This window comes from Pleurodeles waltl, chromosome 9 (genome assembly GCF_031143425.1).
Source record: "Pleurodeles waltl isolate 20211129_DDA chromosome 9, aPleWal1.hap1.20221129, whole genome shotgun sequence".
In the NCBI taxonomy this organism is placed as follows: Eukaryota; Metazoa; Chordata; class Amphibia; order Caudata; family Salamandridae; genus Pleurodeles; species Pleurodeles waltl.
The window spans coordinates 1,008,431,092-1,008,443,326 of NC_090448.1; positions in this window are offsets into that span (position 1 = coordinate 1,008,431,092).

Sequence of the window (12,235 nt, forward strand, 5' to 3'; positions counted from 1 at the left end):
GAAATCACCAACCAGATTGCATTTTGGCCTAGAAAGTACAGGCTTTGGGCTTCCTCCGGGGGAACCGTTGTTCACTATATATATTGTTACCCAGGTTCCTAGAGATGCAGGGTTGTCCCATATTGTGTTTGAGAGTTCTGCTTGAACTGGCCACTCTGTTTGTAGGATGCCTCGCTATGTCTTCTGTCATCTGTAGTGATCAATGATGTTCGTGTGTAGCCTTACTGAAAGGTAAAGAATAGGTTAAAAACTATATGTACTACCTTGACCCCTTCGTCCCTGATTAGAGCGCTAAACTGGGATTACCTCTTTCCCACTAAACTATAGTCCTTAATTTCAGGATTTGGGCCTGTTAGTAGCTTTTCTATGTAAAAGTAAACAATCTGATTATTTCTAGAGTATTTAGGATTACCTGTGCTCAGCCCCCTCGGGATTTCTTAATCTTTCTCCTTCCTTGTGCTACATGGCTTCTAAGACACAATGTCTCACATTCCTTAGGAAACTTTCAGAGATTTGAATATCCTCTCAGCAGTTAAAAAATGCATAAATTAATACAAATTATTTTGGTCAAGCACCAAGAAGTTCAAAAGAAAATATTTTAGACTGGTTTAAAGTTTTTTTGCAAACAATTTAACAATTTTTCACAGTCACTTCATAGATTACTTATAATTGAATAAATTATCTTTTAACTTTCTGTTTCAGGAACTTCATAGTTGAGGATGCAGATAAACAAGGAAGTATCAAAGGAATTTCAGAACAGTAAGTATTGCTCATGTGCACATTACCGTTTGCACCAATACAGGTGTCTGTCGGTAAGTTGTTAGGGGTGAGCGCAAAGCGCTCCCTCCCTCTTCTGATCTCTCTTAAGGGGGATTTTAAAAACGCCCATGTTACGTCAGTCACTTTCATTGGTTCGTGGGCTTGCCTTTTAAAATCCACTTGTTTTCATTTGTGAAAGGCATGCATACGTCTTTCTTTTTCCGGTGTTTAGCCCTCCTCGAGAGCACCGGTATACCACTGGAAACATACGAGGCTCCATGTTTTCCGTATGGTTTCTGGACTACTTTTTCTCTTTATTTTGCAGCGCGATCGCGCAGTTTTACACAGTGTGATCGAGCTAGTTTTTTTATTTTTTTTTATTTAATGTGGCAAGAAAAGTCCGGTTAGGAGTTTACAATGCTAATAGCTCCAACTTGACGTAATGTGAGACCCATTGCATTGCAAATGCTTGTTTTACCTTCTTGCAGGTTTGGACGAAGAGCTGCCACATGCAGCGGTTGCGGATCGGGAAGATTCATACAAAGTCAGGGGCCAGCAGGATACCTTTCCCTCAAAAACAGGTAAGCAAATAGCAGGCATTAAGCAGCGAGCAGGCGTGGTGTTAATTGCTAGTTGCACCTAGGATATCTGGCATTATTGCTAGAGCTGGAGCACTCATGAGAACAGGACCCTGTGGTTTCACCAGAATGCCCAGGATGCATCTTAGCACATCTGCCGACGAACCACTCCTTTTTGCCTGCACTATTCGGCGGTCTGTCCTTTTTTCCTTGGTGTGCTTGCTGAGCACACCTGACACAATGTGTTTTTAGTTTTTGAAAGGGTTAGTTCAGTGTCTGGTGCCATCTAATTTTAACTATGTTTAAACTGAATTTTCCATATTGCATGTGATTTTAATTAAACTTTACAATAATATTTTACTGAAGCCTACTTCTATAACTTTGTTTGTAGAAACACTCTTGTTAATTGCTTTGTCAGGTACTAAATAGTGGAAAGTCGAATAGCATGGTTGACAAAACAATTCGAAAAAGCAAAATAGAATAAACTCAAAAAAGATAAAAACTTACTAGAGCAATCCTGCAAACAAGGGTTGAAAATCAATGAGCCATGTTACAGCACAGATAGACATTAGCTACTAATTTAAACAAAAAGGGTCCACCTCTTTCCACAATGACATAAATGATCATGTGCACATAACAGCACCACACTTTGGACTGGAATTAAATTATACCAATGAAAGAATAACAGTGTGCATGCACACACAACAGAGCACTTCCAAAAACAGCATAGGAAAGGGCACAAATGTGAGCCTAAAGGAGCAGAGAGGAAGCAATGTCAGTGTCCTGTCCTATAAGTGATCTGCTAAGAGAAACTAGAGAATAACAATGGCTATCAGTTGAGCTGGACATTGGCACACTTCATAGATTTTAAAATCTTCAAATCCTTGTAATCAGTCCATACTCTGGTAGAATGTTCCAAACCTTCCAAATAATGTCTCCAATGTGTGACTGCCTCTTTCATTGCAAGTAGCTCTCGATCATATATGGTGTGATTTCTTTCAGTAGCTGAAAGGGTTTGAGAGAAGAAATCAACAGGATGTAGTCCCTCCATCTCTGGGTGTCCTTGTGACAATATATATCTTACAGCAAATGGCAAAGCATCAGTCTCTACAATGAAACAGCAGGTACAATCCTGGTATCTTAAACAGAGGTTTTGGTGTAACCTTCACAATTTTAAATGCATGCTTTTGTTCTTGACTCCAATGAAAAAGTATTCACTTCTTATTACAGACAGTAATAGGCAAGACAATCTTGGAAAAGTCTTCTACAAAATGTTAAACTTGCAAAGCCTAAGATTTTGTGCATCTCCTGACATTTTAAAGGGGGGCATTCTTGCACGGCTTAAATCTTTTCGGGGTTCATCTGTAAACCTTCATTGAAGATGCCAAATCCTAAAAATGACAGACCAGATGTTTCAAACAAATATTTTTCCAGTTCGGCACATCATCTGTGTTTTCACAGTTGAAATAACATTTTCTCATATGTGTTGGTGTTGTTCCAAGTTGTTAGAAAAACCAAGGTGTCACTCAGGTATATTACAGTGTAAATGTCTAGCATATTTCGTGACACACCGTTGATAAAATGATGAAAGCAGGAGTGTTTCACAAACCAAAAGGCACAACGAAGTACTCAAAATGACCATATCGAGTGTTGCAAGCTTTTTTCCACATGTTCCCTCTCTTATGTGAACCAAATTGTATGCTCCTGATAAATCCAATTTTAAAACACATCTTGCCATTTTAAGCTGATGCAGTAAGACATAAAGCGGAAGTGGACATCTGTTACTGATGATAGTAGCATTAATCTCTCTATAATCCATACAGGTGCAATAATCACTGAGTGGCTTAGGGATGAAACATATAGATACCCGCTGGTGACACAGAGTGGCATATGAAGCCTTTCTTCAGTCTTTCCAATGGCACCTTCCTTTGGAGTTAAAATATATATCTTGCCATGAGGAACAAGATCCATGTCACAAACAAATACCCTAAGATGCAGACATTTTTCACTTTGTTTTCTTTACTGAATATACATTAAAATTTCCTACAAACTTCATGTATTAAATCATCTTCCTGTACTCCCTGGAGAGTAAAAAAAGATAGCGATTAAGAATGTTGTAATCTAGTTCATGGTCAGAAATGTTGCAGCCAATATTTTGAGGACAAAGAGATTATTTTTTTTTTCAGTTTACATTCGGATTGTGGGTATGAAGCCATGATGTTCCTAACACCAATAGAAACGCAGGAGGCAATGATTTGAAAAGTGAGTGATTCCACATACCCATTTGTTCTGATCATTAGAAGGTTTTTTTTCCTAGTAAATGTCCTCTGGGATGAAGGGTTTACCATTGATGTTTTGTATTGTCTCTGCTGCCACCTTGGTTTGTAAATAAATGTTGTACTTTTTATATATTATTTGAATTTGATCAATGAAGCATCCAGAGGCACCACTATCAAACAAGCCATATTTGCTTCTGGTCCTCTGGGAGTCATAATTTGGTCTCTTAAATTAGAATGATTATGTTTGATGCAAAACTCACTTTGGGTTTGCAGACCATAGGTGTGCACTCAAATTTCTGAAATTGAAACTGTTGTGTGACATGTCATTTAATTTACCAATATAGCACAATCAATCTTGCCTTGAGGTCTCCCATTCCTCTATGTTAATGCTCATTAGAGTGAACCAATTTGGATGGATTCATCTTCTTCCAATCCGACATTGGGAGAATTTGCAGATGGAGTCATAACTTGAAGGCTTTAGCTCCATCTTTTTTCTTTCTTACATGACTCATTTGCACCTTTTATTGTAAAGTTAAATCAATGAAGTAATCAGTTGTTGGTTGATTATCAACTAATGCTAGAGTGTGCTTGATGTCTCTTCTTATCCATCGTGGAAGGCTGCGGTAGCTGATTCATCCACATAATTAGTTTCAGACAGCAATTTATAGAAATAACTGCTACGAGGGTAGTCTCTCTGGAGCCTTATCGCAATGATACAATTCCCATTTGTGCCATCTGAGAAGTCTACCACAAATCACAAACTTTCCCAAAATTATTCATGAAATCTTGGTAAATCATTAACAAGGGATGGTTGGAGTTAATTAAGGAAGCAACCCATGCAAATATCTCTGCCAACAATCGGGCAATAAAACAAACTAAAGACATTCTCTGATCATATTCCCCTGATTTAGTCCCACTGAGGAGCCATTTAGTGAACACTTAAGTAGAAGTTCAAGACCGAATTGAGGGGAGAACGGGTAATAGATTTGAGAGAGAGAGAAGAAAAACAAAGCTTTGGCTCCTCTTCTACTGGACTCAAAATTGAAGGCAGTTCATGGTATGTTATTGATGGAACAGGTCCCAGTAGAAAGATAAAATCTATAAAGAAAGAAAGAATAGGTAAGTACTGAGTAATTAATGAAAACACAGACCATTGATCTCAAGTGGCAGACTTACCTCATGCACCAGATAGCAGGCTGTTGACGAAACCCAGCCAGTAAAAGGAGATTGTCACCGAGTTTAGGAGCACAAGAGGCAGCAGCATATACAGGAAGGTGGGATCACAAGATACCTTGATGGAAGAGTCAAAAACCAACCCTACAGAGAGGAAAAGTGGAGAGGGAATGGGATAAACTGCAAACATGTTGGAAATGCTAACAGAGAGTAAACTGAGAGGAGTGAGCGTCTCTCACTGCAGCAACTTAAAGTCACCTGGAAGTACCCTATTGTGTGGACTGAGAGGGCATTCCTGTTTGGTTCTTTGACTCAGGTTTTAGTGCTATTCCCTCCTTCTCAGCCCTACCATCCATAAGCCCATCCTCCAACTTTTTCATCCCAGTCCAAGTCTCGTTCTATGTTTTCTGACCTGTTATGTCTTTCTCCGTGGCAATCTTTGGGTGGGCCTTTCTCTCTTGTTGCTAACCTGGCTAGTCGTGGGCACTTTGACTAATCGTCTCCTGACACCAAGTAACGCAGAGTTATAGGTGCTTTACTTTTAGGTACGAAGGTTGGATCTCAGCAAAAAAAGAGTTGAACAGCAATATTTTGTTGCTTAATGTTTCCCTCATTGCTAAAATGTTGATGTTTAGTGCAGGAATGTACAAATTCCTCCTGATAGACAATGGAGAAGGAAGCAGCAAAATAAACTTACATATACTATAGATCAGCCCCCACAACAACTTTGCCAAGGAAACATCTTGAGGTACCCAATGACTCTTGGGTTATAGTCAGATTGAGTATCCAATGATCAACAACACAAATAAGCAATATTGTAGCACTGTAGTCGAATAGAGAATGAATGTACACTACTAACTAAAAAAAGAAAAAGCATATTAACTACAAACAAGAAAAAAAGGAGTTAACCATGTCTGTGCTAGTGCAAGAGAAATGACAGTTAAAAGGGACGTCTACTGAAGCTAATAAAATTTAAGCAAAAATCAGGTAAGTGACAAAAGGTCTGATTTAAAGTTTGAGCAGTGAATCTTTTCATCTGTCATTTGAATGGATTAGATACCACATTTAGAGTGGGAAACATACCACATTTAGAGTTTCCTGCAAATGCAGTGGTGGTGTTTTCACCAATGTGGTTTTATCTACCCTAGAAGGATTCAATTGTCAAGGAAGCCTCAATTGTCAATTCAATTTCGGTGTGGGATGGTGAAATCCCCAGCACCAATTGTTAATTGTAGGCACTTGCAATGCATGGCCAAAGTCAGGGGAGCGGTCATTGGCAGTTTCCCAGTAGGTCACTATGAGAAACTGGGTCTTTATTTGGCAGAAGTATGCACCCTGTTCAAGTTAGGACCACAATCTTAGTCAGAGGTAAGTTAATTACCAAAATTAAATTAACCTGTGCTCACCTCCTGCTTGCTTTGTACAGAGCAGACAGGCTGAACTTAAGAGGCAATGTGTAAAGTTTTTGTGCAACACATACAACAACACAATGAAAGCACAGCAAAAAGACTCCAAGCCGGTTTAGGAAAATAGGGAACATTTATCTGAGTAATGCAAGACAAAATGACAAAAATCCAATACATGTAAGTTGGGATATGGATTTTATAGAAATAAATGTCCAGGCAGTATTCTACAATATATGAGCATGTTAAGATCCGTATAATGCGGTGGTTCTAGAAGACGGTGTGCTCCTCTTACGGTAATTAAGGTATTACTTGGTGTTATGTCATCAACGAAAGGAAAGTACAATCTCAAAACTGAGAGGAGCACAGGATTGTGATGCTGGGACCACTCGAGTCTGATCTTGGTGGGTAAACCAAGGGTCTTGCACTGAACTGTGTGGACCACAGCATAATCACCCACGACCACTCATGTCTGATTCCCTTGAGTAGAACTCACAAACAGTACTCACAAGTCTCTGCAGGGACAGCAGTGCTATCATCAGTGCTACTTGGGTCCGGGCAGCACGGGAAACACGCCACTCAGTCGGAAGCACCGCCACAGGGACAGGTGCTCGTGCCTCTTTGGTAGGCGGGAGGGTTGGCGAATGTTACAGGCAGACTCCGAGGGCTGGGGCACACATGCTGGCTCTTATTATTCCAAAGTGCAGGCTTGGTGAACGCCTGAATCCCAGGACCGAGGCGGGGCTCGCCACAGGTGAAATCACACTGAGACTCCTGCACAGAAACAAAGGCACAGCTCACTGCACTGAGTGAAGTGAAGAGTGCAAGCTCTCCAAGTGCTTGTCAAGTAGTGGGGCAGGCTCAGATTCACAGCACAGAATGGCCAGACTCAGCGGGCTCCGAGATGCAGAGCTTGGGTTTGCAAGGCCTTTATTACCCCTGAGACCTCGAGGAGAACAGGGGACAAGCTAGCAAGCCCTTGGAATCACTTTGGGATTGTTTTAGTCTTTGCAGCAGGGTAGATGTCAGCAGGCAGCATGGTAGCTCAATCAGGCAAAGCAGCAATCCCTTGGAGCAGTAAAGCGCAGCAAGATGGCAATCCTTCAGCACAACAGCATTTACTCCAGCGTAGTTTCTTCCAGGTCTAGCAGTATACTGATTTCAGGGGGTTAGAGACCCATTACTTGAACTGCAAAATGCCTTTGATGTGGGGGATTACTTCAAAGGATCTCTCTGAAGTGTGCAGGTCATCTTTCAGCCCAGCCTTGGCTCCAGACTATCAATGGGAGGTAATCAGCCCTTTGTGTGGGTTCAGGCCATCACCCTTTGAAGCCTAACTGTGAGCCCTTCCCAACCTCCTCCGCAGGAAGACCCATTAGTATGCAGATGAATGCAGATGCGGTTGAGTATCCTGTGTTGTGGGTGTCAGCAGGGAACGCACAAATGTAGCTGTCACCCAGCCCAGGTCAGACATGTATTGGAGACTATCTGTGGGCACACAATGCAGTGAGAGCAGAGAAGTGCCCACTTTCTAAAAGTGGCATTTCTAAAATAGTGATAATAAATCCAATTTGTCCAGTAAAAAGGATTTTTCATTACCATTCCAATGATATCAAACATGAGTCAGCTATTCCTTTTTCATCAGGAATTACAGCTTAAAGTTATATGAAGTAATTCCCAGTGCTGGCCTATGAGAGGCGCAGGCCACATAGTAATGAACAAACGGCTTTGGGAATGAAAATCTTGAAAGTGCATGTCCTGCCTTTTACTTAGATGGCATCCTTCCCTACGGGATACCAGGGCCTACCCTAAGGGTGGATTATATATAAGAAAAGGGGAGTTTACGGCTTGGCAAGAGATTTTAAATGCCAGGGCCAAGTGGCAGTGAAACTACCCATATAGGCTCTGCAGTGGTAGGTCTGAGACATGTTTATAGGACTACTGAAGTGGGTGGCATAACCAGTGCTGCAGGTTTACTAGTAGCTTTTAATTTACAGGCTTTGGGTATATGGTATACCACTTTACAAGGGACTTACAGGTAAATTAAATATGCCAATTGTGGATTCACCATTGTTACCATGTTTAGGGGAGAAGCACATGCACTTTAGAATTGGTTAGCGGTGGTAAAGTGGTCAAAGTGCTAAGGCCAACAAAAAGATGTAGCAACAAAACAGGAGGTAAAAGGCAAAATGTCTGGGGTAAGACTACCCTAAGGATGCCAGGTCTAACAGTTAGTGTCAATACTTACCTTTTTATGTGCATCTGTCACCCTTTGGGTGGCTGATTGTAGAGATGTAACTCCCTATACATCATAGTGGATGATTTACGATAGGTTTTTAATGGCTATTCCCCCACCATTTTAATGAAGTTCTCACTGCTCACTGGCAGATCAGATAGCAGAGCCAGAGGAATTTGTGTCAGGGACATATCTACAATATGGCAAATTCAAGCTTGCCTACATTTTCTGCCAGAGAATTGTTCTTTGCCTCCTTCCTCTGAAACTGGATCAAAGTTAGTTTTTTGTCCCACTAGTTGAAAGTTAGGCTGGACTGCACGGTGAATGCTTAAAGGGTTTCTTCATGTCCACTTACAAAAATATCCATAATGAGGGTCAATTTGCGTCAGGCCACGGAAGTTAATTTAGAGGTTGAGTTTAGTAGGCATCTCACTTAAGTATAGATGCTGCACCCCCAAAATAATTGAATGCTTTCACCAGCCAAAGCATGTGCAAATGGGGTGGAGGTGGGTCACACCCTCGAAACAGCATGTAGTGTTGCTGCAATCACGGGTAACACAAAGGGCATCGCTGAGGCGTACCTTAAATGAAGTACCCTGGATCCCTCCCGAACAGGTGGCCCGCAAACTGTTCCAAATGGGACGAAAGCAAGGACCCTCAGGCACAAAGAAAATAAGTTGCGATAATGGTATAACTGCACAGATGATCGGCGACTTTTACTTTTATCCTTACCAGCCACATGGTAGTAATTGCTTAATTTTAATTTAGCGCTAAGAATGTAAAACCCTAACGATGGTTAGTTGCACTTCCTGCTCTCTGTTTCCATTAGAAAAACTGAAACAATAAACAGATGAACACAATAACCTCAAACTGAGAAACGTGGGCAAGTACCCAGAAGCAGCATGGAGGCTTCGTGTAAGTTTTGCCTCGTGGCCCAATCCTGGGAGCCCGCTTTGCCTTTTATACATCATGGCCAGTAAGTATTCCCAAGTTCACAATGGCAAAAATCCCAGAAGTGATGCAGAGTGAAAATAAAAACCCACAACAATATTCAGAAGCAGAATTCAGAAAAAGCACGGCGAGTTGACCATACTGTGTCATCGGTCCCGTGTCTGACTGTAAGTGTTGTCGGGGGCGAGTCTCCAGCGAGCCCAGAGTTCTTCATCCTGATGTTCACGTTTTGCAACACGCTGTCTGCGGCTCTTTCATCGGTTTGGGTGCAAACCTCAGAGAGTCCGCTTTAAAGGAAGGGGAACTTACCGCGCACACAATTGTCTTTTTCTGCCCTTCGAAATCTCCTCGAAATGCACCGACGAAGGGTCGCGTTTCTGTCTTTTACGTCGCAGCACCCGTGATCTGCTTTCTATTGACCTGTTAGAAATGACTTCAAAATGTACAGTTTGATTCAAGAAAAATCAAAGATGCGTGGAAACAAAACGAAGGCGACACCTTTTTATTCTCCAACACCGCATGCATTTCGATAAACCTACAGCATGCTCCTACCCTAGGAGCGTGTAACAATGTGAATAATGACTGTGGGAGACTGCTGAATGCCAAGGTTTCAATAGTGGTTCACTTCTGTCATTTTTGGAAAATCATGCTTAACTGGGTGTTACCAATGCTTTATTGATGATAAGCAAACAGAGGGCCTACTGTATCACTGGGCAGGTTGCAAATAGGGGTGCAAACTTCACCTGATTTCGGTGGACACGATGCTTTGTCAAAACGTGACAGATATCCACCCAGACGCATTTTAAGTGCCATTGGCAGTAATACACTTGTAATACATAGGACAGGACATGACACCACGTTTGTGAAGGAGTATCCCATTAATCAAATAATAAGACCTTCAGCTTCTCTTTTTAAGGTCTCATTAGATCCAGCCTTTTCCTAGTTAGGGAGGTGTACTGGACAGAAAGGCAAGGAAGGGTCAAGCAGCCGGAGGGAGCCCCCTCCATTCTTTTATTCTGGATACTCATTAAAGAGAGTTCTGTCTCATGGCTGGGGTGGCAGGCAGTTTGATAATCAGAAGGTGAAATGCTTTCTTTGAAGGAGACAGAAAGTTGTCTGCATGCTTTGCCTCTATTTACTGGTTCTCCTTTTATGCCAACCTGATCAGTATCCTCACCTTTCTGCAAGGTATTTGATAACCACCACTGTAGCTGAATTGTTAGCATAACCACCACACTGCATTCAATGCATTGGAGTTCTTCTGTCATAGTTCGGGTTAGAATGGTGCTTGAAGTGCAAAGTTTGAATAGCTTCTTTGCAAGTACACACACATACGTGTGCGCGCACACACACAGAGTCACACACAAAGACACGAAGCTTAATGGACCTTGTCTAGCACGCAAAGCATTTAAACCTTCTCTGAACATCAATCACATCCCAAGATTTATCAGTGAAACTCATGGCTTGCTGAGCTAATGGTCAAACCCATCTACAAGCTCGAGTTGGTCTAAGAAAGGCAATGTCACAGAGAAACTTGTGATGAAAATGTGCCAGCTTGGATGACATCAGAAAATAGAAAAGAGACCATCAAATCATTCCTACTCTGCTCTAATCCAGATGTTCAAAAGATCCAGATGCTCAAAAACTGTATGACTTATGTGCTATGATATATTTATAATATTACTACTTGTATAGTTCATGATCACCAGAAGACCTATTGGTGCCGTTTCACACATTAAGGGTGGAACACTGGTCAGTTCAATAACTACTGTGTGAAAAGACTCTGGTTTTCAAGGGGTCTTGGAAACAACGATCGTATTCTGCATACCTATAGAACAAGGTAGAATGATGAAACTTTGCCTGTCCTGTCAATGATTTGCCATTAACAAATGTTCACTTATGATATGGGATGGGGAGTTCACTGTCAAAAGTAAAATTAAGAGAGTGGCATACGAGCTGGTGATGACATCTGCCAAAATGAACCAGGGTCTAACCTAGAAACAATACACAATCATTTGCTAGTTCATACACTCCAGAGTTAAAGATTTGACATTAAACTTGGAGAGTTTAACCCAAGATTCTGTTAGTATCACTCTGGACATGCTACAGATGGTGACCACTTTTTTGGGAGAGCCAGGTAAATAATATGACCACAATAAAGTCTAGCTGTCAGAAACCTATTTATTAAACACAAACCCCCATATCTAGCCACGGCAGAAAAGATCGAAGAGGGGGCCTTCTCTTAGAAGTTCTCGCAAGATGCGGCTGAACATCTGCCAGAAGGAGCAGGTCACTATTTGTCACATTGCTGTGACATCATTTGATAGATTGTATCGACTTTGCCTTCTTCCAGTGGCACTGTACCTGCTACATATTTAATAACTATGGGCCTGACTAAGATCCTGGTGGAGGGGAATACTCCTGTCCTCCGTATTACGATCCCATTATGTCCTATGGGATCGTAGTACGGTGGATGAGATATCCATCATATTTGTTACGGAGTATTCCATCCGCCAAGATCTAAATCTGGCCCTATGTCCCTGCAGATAGAGAAAAGAACATTTTGAAGGTGTCTTTTCAAAGATTGTTTGCTCATACAATGACCCAGGTCATTTGTCTGTATTTCTGGAACACTGTCTACTCCTGATGATGTCATCTAACATCATTAAAAAAAGAGAAAAACACAAAACGTGTTTTCTGTTTGAGAATACATGCGAGGGAGTGGTCTTCTGGAACACTGTCTACTCCAGATGATGTCATCTAACATCATTAAAAAAAGAGAAGATTTACCAAGGAAACGTTGTGAATCAGTTTACACTTCCTTTAAGGTTTTGGTAACTGATCAATGGTTTGTGA